Source organism: Arvicola amphibius, chromosome X, assembly GCF_903992535.2.
Source record: "Arvicola amphibius chromosome X, mArvAmp1.2, whole genome shotgun sequence".
Lineage (NCBI taxonomy): Eukaryota > Metazoa > Chordata > Mammalia > Rodentia > Cricetidae > Arvicola > Arvicola amphibius.
Window position 1 is genome coordinate 74,958,958 of NC_052065.1, and position 10,744 is coordinate 74,969,701.

The following is a 10,744-nucleotide window of genomic DNA, read 5'->3' on the forward strand; positions in this document are numbered from 1 at the left end:
ATACAATGATTTGGTAGCAAAGAAGTCCTGATACTAATTTGCTGTGATAAAGAATACTTGTATACTTCCCTTATGTCTACTAGTAAGGTACAGAGATGAAAAATTTTAGAGCAGTGATTTGGAAAAGTGTATTCTATAGATTTTTAAAACTAATAGTATTAATATTTAAGAATTTAAAGGATAAAGATTGGAGAAATGAGTAAAAGACAATAAAGGGGAGCTTATATAGATTATATATGGGTGAGAAGTATGATGAAAAATTATATGGAATAACACAATCACAAAATATTATTAGTGCAAGATAGAGCCTAAAACAAGACAACTATACAACTGAAATATGAAAGTTGTATATATGTATATTAGCGTCCTTTATGTATATGCATATGTGCTTATACATACATACTTACATACATTATATATATATGAAGTCCAGTCTATGGCCTGACACTAACAGTAACTTATTCTCACAATGTTGGACAGTTATGAGTGTCTGGTTAACCACTCCCTACAACAAGAAAAAATGTTTGTGGCCCAGATTGAGAGCAGAACCAATCTGTGAATAATAACATAAAACAGAGAATATTTAAATAACTATTTTTCATTTATTTTACATACCAATCAGTGTTTCCTCCCTCCTCTCCTCCTGACTCTTCCTCTTTCTCATCTACCCCCTCACCATCTGCTCTTCCTCCACTTCAATTCATAAAGGGGCAGGACTCACATGGGCTTGTGCAAAGCATGGCACATCAAGTTGAGGCAGGCCCAAGTTACTCCCCTTACATTGAGGTAATCCAGCATGGGGAACAGGTTACCAAAAGCCAGCTAAGCACCAGGGAGAGGTCCTGTTCCCACTGTTAGAAGTCTTATTAAGAGCCCAAGCTACACAATTATTATATACATGCAGAGGGCCTAGGTCAACCCTATGCAAGATCCCTAATTGTTGGTCTGCTGTCTCTGTAGGACCACCAATCCGTGGAGCTGCCAACCTGCTCTCACTCAGCACACAACAGCGGGCTCGGCCTGTGGGAGCTGCTGTCCCACACTTCTAGGCCTTGGCCACGAAAACTCATAGCAAACACCAGTTAAGTATTTTCTCTTCCAACAAAGAACTTTTTTTTTTCTTTTTTCTTTTTTTGGTTTTTCGAGACAGGGTTTCTCTGCAGCTTTTTTTTTAGAGCCTGTCCTGGAACTAGCTCTTGTAGACCAGGCTGGCCTCGAACTCACAGAGATCCGCCTGCCTCTGCCTCCCGAGTGCTGGGATTAAAGGCGTGCGCCACCACCGCCCAAAAGAAATTGGAAAATATTTGTCATAAATAAAAATGAGGAGGTGAGCCCAAGGCAGTCTCAGGATGCAGCTTAAAAAATAAATAAGAGGGATCATACCCTCTGTCAGTCACCACATGTTTTTAATCATGCCCTCTTAATTCTAAATTTCTTTTATAAAGTTGTTCATTAGCAATCTTCAATGGGTACATTTTGGCATGATGGCACCAGAGCAACTTTAGTGCAGGTGAAATGAAGAGATCTTTACAATCGATTATGGGAGGGTTCTGACACTGTTTTAGTGTATGGTCAAGGAATTTTGTGTTTTCTCACGGGAAGAAAATGAAGCTATATGACTGCTTGAGCATCTGGTGCATTGTGTAGAACAAAGGAGTGACAGCCCTGATGATATCATGGCTGCTGATTGTGAGGATTTGGAATCTGTACTTTAGTTTGCAGGGAATTGTGCTGCCCTGGCTCTGGGGTAATTTGAGGACTGTGGCTGGGACACAGGTCAGCTATGGAATGCCAGGGCTAGGAGAGGAAAACATTCTTCTCCCCTGTTCTTTTGTCACAAGTTCTGAATGCCACAGAGTTTAAGGAAGTGGCTGCCCTGCAGCACAGTACACATAGAATTGCTTTGCTCAGATATTTAGAATAGCTTAAATTAGATCTGAGACATTGAGATAATGTCTCTGGAGACTTTTGTGACCACACCACCTGATGGTATTTTTGCAATAGTTTTGAAAATTCTTGTGACCACAACCCTAAGTAAATACATTGTGCTCTCTTGAAAGTGATTACTTCACCCGCTTATACTTCCTCTTTTCAATTATATCGTTGACTGAAGCAATTGTTTCAATAACGTATATAAAGGCCTCATAATAAACGTGCAGCATGCAGTTGCAATTGCTGTTTTTGCTCTGTATCCCCTGTGTCCTGGTTTGTTCGAGACCCTTACCCAGGGACCCCAACGCACTAGACGTCGACAGCTGATGCCCCCCAAGAGGAGTTGAACTGAGATTTCTGAACCTATATTCCTGATCATCCAGTATTGGAAGGAAAGCAGATAATAGTGATGGTTAATGATTCCCAGCTTCCTGATAGACCTGCTGCACCAACTTCCCATACCTCTATGTGTTTTAATTATTCTGGATCCTGCTGAGGAACACTGAGTGTTTGGCTATGGATCTACACTATATCTTGGGACACAGAGGTCACTACTGCAAATATAATGTTTATCTGCTGTTGAAATAGAAGGCCAGAAGAGAAGTGACCTCAGAAACTTTCCCTTTTTGGGAGACTCATTGGTGCAATCAAACACTATTATGGAGACAATGTGCGACTATAACCCCTCTTCAGTGTTGAGGAGTGGAATAACGGTTTTACTATTGATGTGCAGTACTCACGGACTAGAGCAGCTAAAATAAATCTTTAAATGTTGGTAGCAGCAACACATTGGATTTTAGGAGATAGAAAAGATTCATACCGCACCCATCACAGAAATATTTCTTTTTATTAGAATGAAGTTAAAAGAATTGAAATTTGATCAATTGTATGCCTAATGTCATAATTCATAATTCATACTAGAATTATGGTATTGTCCAGTTAATGTTTGTAACCTCTTCTGTTCACTATAAGAGTGTTACTGTTTGGAAAAAGCTTATCTAAGAAGAATTTGGCATGCTGCTAATGAGTCCTTATATTTGATGCATTTAATAAGGCAAATTTGAATTTTGATGCTGATAATACTGCTGTAGATATTATGGACCAATTTTAAAAGGCTTCTATTTTGGTTATCTTTTACTCCTTTACTAGGAAATATTGCAGCCCTAGGAGCATGCATATTGCTAGGCATTATCTACTTGCCTATGATTATAATTTACTTGTGAAATCTGTATGAACTGGTTATTTATTGTAAGCAGATTGGTGAATTCCCTAATTGCCATCAGACATACTCCATACAGTAACTAATGAAAGCAGAAACAGAGATCCACGGACAAGCACTGCATTGAGCTCTGTAAGTCTTACAGAAGAAAGGGAGTAGGGATTGTTTGAGCCAGGATGTCGTGTCTGCCCTGACTTGTCCATCCATTCCTGAGAAAGGGAGTGTGGATTAAGAAAAGAAATAGACAAGATATAGAAGGTAGAGTTGGGAGATCTTCCATTGAATAGTTACAAGTTACAAAATAAAAAAAAAAAAAACCAAGTCTATTAGTCTCAGTCCTTGTATACACCAAACAAAATGGGGAGAGCATAAGACACCATGGTCCAAAGAACAACAAAGCATAATTATATCTTTACATCTCAATAAGCCTGGTAACTTTGCCCTAAGTCAAAACATCCTATTGACTGGACTCTAGCCAAGATGGAACAGATTCCAAATTCTGAGCCCTCGCAATTCCTCCTTTTAAAATTATTTTAATAATGTCTGCTCTTCTGCCACAGGACATATGCGTGTCTTAGGTTACTTTTTTTAACCTTCCAGATTTACTTGTCATTGGAACACACATTCCAACATGTGAGTTTTATGTTAGGAGGCTAAAAGATCTTACTGGTCTTTGACTACAAGCCTCTTATAAAAGTTTAAGGGAGAGTGTGTAGCTTAATTCCACATACATCTTGTTTTCTCAGTGTTTGTTATGGTCCCATTTTCATTTATGATTGTATTAATTTGAATATTCTCTGTCTGCCTTTTTGGTTACTTTGTATAATGGTTTTTCAATGTTGTTGATTTTCTCAAAGAACCAACTCTTTGATTCACTGATTCTTTTTATTGTTCTTTTTGTTTCTTTATTTTTATTGAGCTCTACATTTTTCTCTGCTCCCCTTCCCACCTCTCCCCTCCCCACTTCAACCCTCTTCCAAGGTGCCCATGCTCCCAATTTACTCAGGAAATTTGGTCTTTTTCTACTTCCCATGTAGATTATATCTATGTAAGTCTCTCTTAGTATCCTCATTGTTGTCTAAGTTCTCTGTAATTGTGGTTTATAAGCTTTTTTTTTCTTTATGTTTAAAGCCCACTTATGAGTCAGTACATGAAATAATTGCCTTTCTGTGTCTGGGTTACCTCACTCAAAACAATGTTTTCTAGCTCCATCCATTTTCCTACAAAATTCAAGATGTTGTTATTTTTTTCTGCTATGTAATAATCCTTTGTGATTTCAGTCCAGAGTTGGATTATTTCTTGCCATCTACTCCTGCTGCATGTTTGCTTCTTTTTCTTCTAGAGTTTTCAGATGTGCTGTTAAGTCCCTAGTATAAGATTTCTCCAAATTCTTCATGTAGTCATTTAGTGCTATGAACTTTCTTCTTACCACTGCTTTCATAGTATCCCACAAGTTTGGCTATGTTGTGCATTCATTTTCCTTGTAATCTGAGAAGTCTTTAATTTCTTTATTTACTTTTTAACCCAGTGGTAATTCGAATGAGAACTGTTCGATTTCCAAGAGTTTGTAACTTTCCTGTTGTTTGTGTTGTTGAATTCTAACTTTGCCCCCTATTGTTCCCATAAGACACAGGAGGTTATTCCAATTATTGTTTGTATCTTTTGGGATTGGTATTGTTACCAAGTATGTGGCCAATTTTAGAGAAATTTCCATGACATTCTGAAAAGAAGGTATATTCTTTTGTGCTTTGTCAGCGCCCGTGGGCCCCGACATAGAAAACTATTTTCCCTAACTGGACTGGTATGGAGGCACAAGGAATAACCAGACACAGCTTACACTATCATCACAGAAGGGCATCTCAGGCTTCTCCCCCTTGTGATGATCTCCCAGCGTTTATTATACCAAACATCTCTTAATCCCCTGCTCAACCGAGGTGGATACCTCATAAATATTCTCTTTCTGGGGGATGCCAGGCTCTGGAGAACATCTGAAACTTTGTCATCAACTTCAACAAACACCTCTCCCCAGGCGATCTACATTTGTAACAAAAGAGAAAGGAGTAGCACATACTGGCTATTGTTGAGGCAGTGACAGCCTGTCTGCAGGTCTACATGACCACCTCAGGTGGGACCGATGGCTTCAGAGCCTGGCTGCCACACCATATAGAAATATGGGCCTACAGTGCTTGAGTGAAATGTTCTATATCTGTTAATTACAATTGAATCATAACATATGTTAGTTTCCTTATTTTCTGCTATCTTTCTGTCTGGCAGATCTGTCCATTGATTAGAGTGGAGTGTTAAAGTCTCTCACCATTGGTGTTTGGGATTTGATGCATGCTTTAAGCTTTAGTAATGTTTCTTTTATAAATGTAGGTGCCCTTGTATTTGAGGCATAAGTTCTCCGAATAGAGACTTCATAATAATTGGTTTTTTTCCTGTGATAAATATAAAATGCCCTTCATCTTTTTTATTTAATGTTTGTTTGAAATCTATTTTGCTAGATATTAGGACAGCTACACCACATTATCTCATATGTCCATTTATTGGACAATCTTTTCCCAACCCTTTACTTTGTGTTAAGTTTTTTTTTCTTTTATGCTGTTGAAGAAAGTATCATGTTTTCATATCCATTCTGTTTACCTTTGTCTTTTATAGGGTGAATTCAGTCCACTGATATTAAGTAATATTAATGACCAGTGACTGTTAATTCTTATTTTTTGTTTGTTTTTGTTGTGGTGATGGTAATGTGTATATTTCATTTTTTCTGTTTTGCTGATGTGGGATTATCTACTGACTGTTTTCATGGGTGTGTCTAACATCCTTTGGTTGGAGTTTTCTTTCTAGTGCTTTCTTTAGGGCTGGATTTGTGGACAGATATTGTTAAAAACTGATTTTGTTATAGAATATCTTGTTTTCTCCATCTATAATGGATTGAAAGTTTTGCTGGGAATAGTAGTCTAGGCTGGCATCCTTGGTGGCATAGTGTCTTCAAAATGTCTGTCCAGGACCTCTGGTTTTCATGGTCTCTTTTGAGAAGTCAGGCATAATTCTGATAAGTCTGTCTTTATATGTTTTTAGACTTTTTTCTTTGAAGCTCTTAGTATTCACTCTTTATTCTGTATGTTTATTCTTTATATTTTTACATGGGAATGGACATATTTTTTTGGTCCAGTTATTTTGTACATTTTAAAGAACTGTGTTTCCTGTGTCTTTTTCTATTTTGTGCTCTGCTGTTAAAAACTGTTTGGAAAAAAAATGTTCAGTGTTTTGCAGTCTTTTCAAACTGGTAGTGAACATATAACAATGTATTCTGAGAAAAGAAATCATTCAGAGGTGAAAGTTTATTGTACTCTCAGTTCCTGCCTGTATATTGAATAGTTCAGCAAATTCTTTTTATAAACACTGTTGCCTTTAAATGTTTCTAAATTCATCTCATTTGTTTCTTAAGAACTTCAAACCTCTGTTGTATTCTGTTCATCATTGATTGCCCTGGGGTCTATAGTCCACTTGCAGCTATTATATGCTTTTGTGTCTTCCTCTTTCTTCTATCTTTTGCCAGCCTGAAATCACAAGTGTATTGCCTTTTAATTATTAAAATCCAAGGGAAGAGAGATGGAAATCAGTCTCTCAGGAAAAATAAACACAGTTAGAATAGTAACTAGGTTCTCTACTCATCTGGATCTGGGCACAGAAACAATAACTAGGGCACTTTCACTCAACTACGCTGCACTATTCCAGGGATTGAATAAGGCAAGGTTAAAAGAAAAAGACATCATGCTGGGATGCAGAGGTACCCTAGAAGTTAAAAATCACTAGATGCTATTTTAAAGGACTTGGATTCAATTCCCAATGATAGTTTCTAACCATTTGTAACTCTGACTGCAGGTATGTAGCATTCTCTTCTAGCCCCCATAAGCACTGCATGCACATTGTGTACAGATATATATGCAGAAAATACATCCTTATACATAAAAGAAAAATAAGTAAATACATCTTAAAATAAGAAAATAATAACAAAAGGAAGTGCATTGTGTTATCTACCTTTTAAGTCTGTACTTTTCCATTTACAGATGTCAAAAGTTCCTATTATGTTACTTTAATTAATGGCTTGAGATTCTGAGGGTCCAGAGATTCTGATGCCATCCTTCCTCTATTTACATAGTTTTAGAAATAGAAAATTATGAATATAAATCATAAAGCTTATAAAGGAACTAAGATATCATAACCAAAGCACTTGTTATGGATTAAAAATTATTTTCAAAATCTTTTTACTTATTTAATTCATTTTTTTAGGATTTCATCCATGAGTACAGTATTTATGCTATTTTGCTTATCCGTCTTATCTCTCCTATAGTGGCTCCTGTATCCACACTGGTCTTTCTCAAATTCATGAATTTTTCTTTAATTATTACTCTTACATATACATATGAATATACATATATATGTTTAAATGCACATATAGTTAAATAAATATTCAAAGATAATATTCCAAGGATATTTAATCTTGCTTGTTCAAATATGTATTTAGGGTTGATCATTTGGTACTGGGTAACTAACAAGAGGGCTCATCCCTATACGACAGATTCTCCCTCTCTCAGAAGTTATTAAATGCCTATAGTAATTCATTTAGGGGCATTGACTTGTGAGATTTCTGACATGCACATTGAGGTGTATAAACTGGCCCTGTCAATATGCAGATCTTCTTGATATATTTATTTCTTACATTGAAATTTATATTTAGTTGTCTATCTTTGTAAATTTTTGTATCAGGTTATCAATTTGCAAAACAAATGCTAAAGGAAAGATCAATATTCCATCTTCAGTTTCTGCTCTTACATGTGTTTCAAATTGCTTTGGCAGAAGGTTAAAGCTTGAAATTAAAATTATCAAAATGATAGCATGGCAACACTAAAACAGAATTCTTCTGAAAAATTTTAATTGGAATATATCATTTGCCTTTTGAGCTGATGATGACCTCCTGGGTAATTCTTACAGTAGTAAAGTGGTGGGGTTGCCATTATATTCAGTAAGTTTGTAATCTTTTATATCTAACCCAAAGGAACAAGTATTATGCAAAAAGAAAGAATTGTATTATGACATCTGGGTAAATCTTCAGATATTTTAGTGTCACTTTGCACTTCTGGACAGTTTTATCACATTCATTTTTCTTGCACATACACCTAGAAGTGAGAGAAATCTAATTTTTCTCTGTATTATATGGAATGTACACTGGCTTATATGTTATAATAATTTCAAATGCTTAAAACAGAAATAGAAAAGTATTTATAGAGTATAAGCTCAGGATTAACCATTGTGTTATTTTTCTTACTCCCATGTTTTGAATAAGAACATGTATTTAATTTAATTTAAAATTCTATATATTTTATAATATCTTATAGAATACATTAATGCATAAAATTGTAAAATCTGTGAGATCAGGCAACAAAGTAATGATGGAGCTGAACGAATAATTATGGGAACTAAAGAAAATCTAGCTCACATTCAACTTTTCTTATTTTATTTAAAATATTTATTTTATTTTATATGTAGGTTTGTGTGCCTGGAATGAGAGGTTTTTTTTTTTTCTTTTTAAGTTGATGTGGTTTATGGTATTAACTTGTAGATACACTTTCCTTAATAATATGACCATAATTGTATTTTATTAAGTTAAATTATTAGATATAAATGAATGAATCCAATAAGATTAATTCTCATTTAATCAACTTGAACCTCCAAAACATGCCATTGTATTCATTACTGTAAGTCAGACAAAAGTGGGTGGCTTGACTCCTCTAAAAGAACCTTCACAATAAGGTTAAAATAACAACTGATTAAACTAATTGCCCCTCTTCAGGTACTGAAGAAAGCCTTCTTCCTACCCAGTGGGGAAAAAAAGGCATAATGAACATTCTTACTGAGGTTGGATTAAGTGAACAAAACTTAATAGCTAAAATAATAAAAACCTCACTATGATTACAGTGTCGGGTATTTTTTATAAATTATGTAGGAATAGCTTCTAGACATGATTTTTATGTCCAACGACAGACAATTAATTATTTATGTTATATCTGAAAGTCTCAATGCAGAAGCTGAATTGCTTCCCCAGACTTTATGTGCTGACAGTACATTGAGACCCTAAAGGTAGATGTGGAAAAGACTCAGGTTTTCTTTCGCAGCCAGGTTTGTTTGCAGACCTGCATTTTTATTTTTTTATCACATCCACCTCCTTTTCTTCTTTATGTGAACCTTTAATGAGATTTTCTTCTGCTTAATTTGATCAAAACCTTTTGATGAGCCAGAGAAGAAGGTAGTGTCTACTTAATATTTACAATACTGAGTCTTCCACTGGATAAATTTTCAAATTTCTGTTCTTTAAATTCGCCAACTGGTAACCATTTTTTTTTTTTTTCATTTTGATTCAGTCTCCTATTCTGGCATCCAATTCCATACTGAAGAAATTGTGTCATTGTATTGAGATCACACATACAGCCCATGATAACCTCTCTATATTACAATAAGGTGAGTAAATAACTGAGTTCACCTTTATCTTGTAGGTAATATTTTCACATGTTGTAGTAATTAGTGTTAATTGTCAAACCCTGGGACAAATGTCTTGGGTGCAGATTGAGTATATCAAAGCATACCTGTCACCCAGGTTCTCAAAGCATTCCTTTAGTCCCTACCTATTATGGGGCCCTCCTGACTGGCATGCTAGTTGTGCTACCCCTAAGCTCTAAAACCCAGGGGCTGTGCTGCTCTTTTCCAAGTGTCTCTTCTCTAGATAGTAGAGACATTTGGATTACCTGCATTCTTTTACATTTTGCCCTCTTTGCTGTTGCTCCTGATTCCCCTTTCTCTCTCTTTCATTTCCCTCCTCTCCCAACATGACTTAGGGTCATATCCACTCTGAACTCTGGCAGATGTCCCTTTCACTTGCTATGCTCCTCCTTTTACATACAGTAAACCTTGTCCTCCACCATACATAGGCACAGCCATGTCTTTTCTTTTTTATATCTTTTTTTAATTTGCCTGGTGTTGAATGCCAGGAAATGCATAAATGAGCTCCACATCCAAGGGACTTGCATCACCTAGCTGAACCAAACTGCCAATTCCCTTATCCTGTATGTAGATCACTTGCCTATGCTGGCTTCTGCCACCCAACAAATTTGATTCTGGAATATGCCTCTTCAGCCTCTTCTTCCCTCTGCCTTATCTAACCATTTATCTTTCCTCAACTGCTTGGCAAGTGTCCTCTTTCTCTCTTTTGGAACCTGCTAAATCCTTTGAGGTGCTCGCCATATGGACTTCTCCCTGCTATACCTCTTGGAGCAGTCATCTTGTGGGCATCTCCCTGCTATACCCTTCTGGACTCCAACATGTGGACAATTCTATCTTAAGACTCTTGCTTCTCTCCCTGTCTTCAAATCTATTTTCAAAAGCCTCTCCTAGTGTACCTCTCCAGCTGTTTTGTCATCTACCTGCTCTAACCATTTGTATTTCACCTTCTGCTTGGGGTCACTAAAGAGCTTTGTGCTTTGTCTACTTTTACTACCAAAGCCATGCTAGTTACTCAAGAAGCTTTCTCTTAAC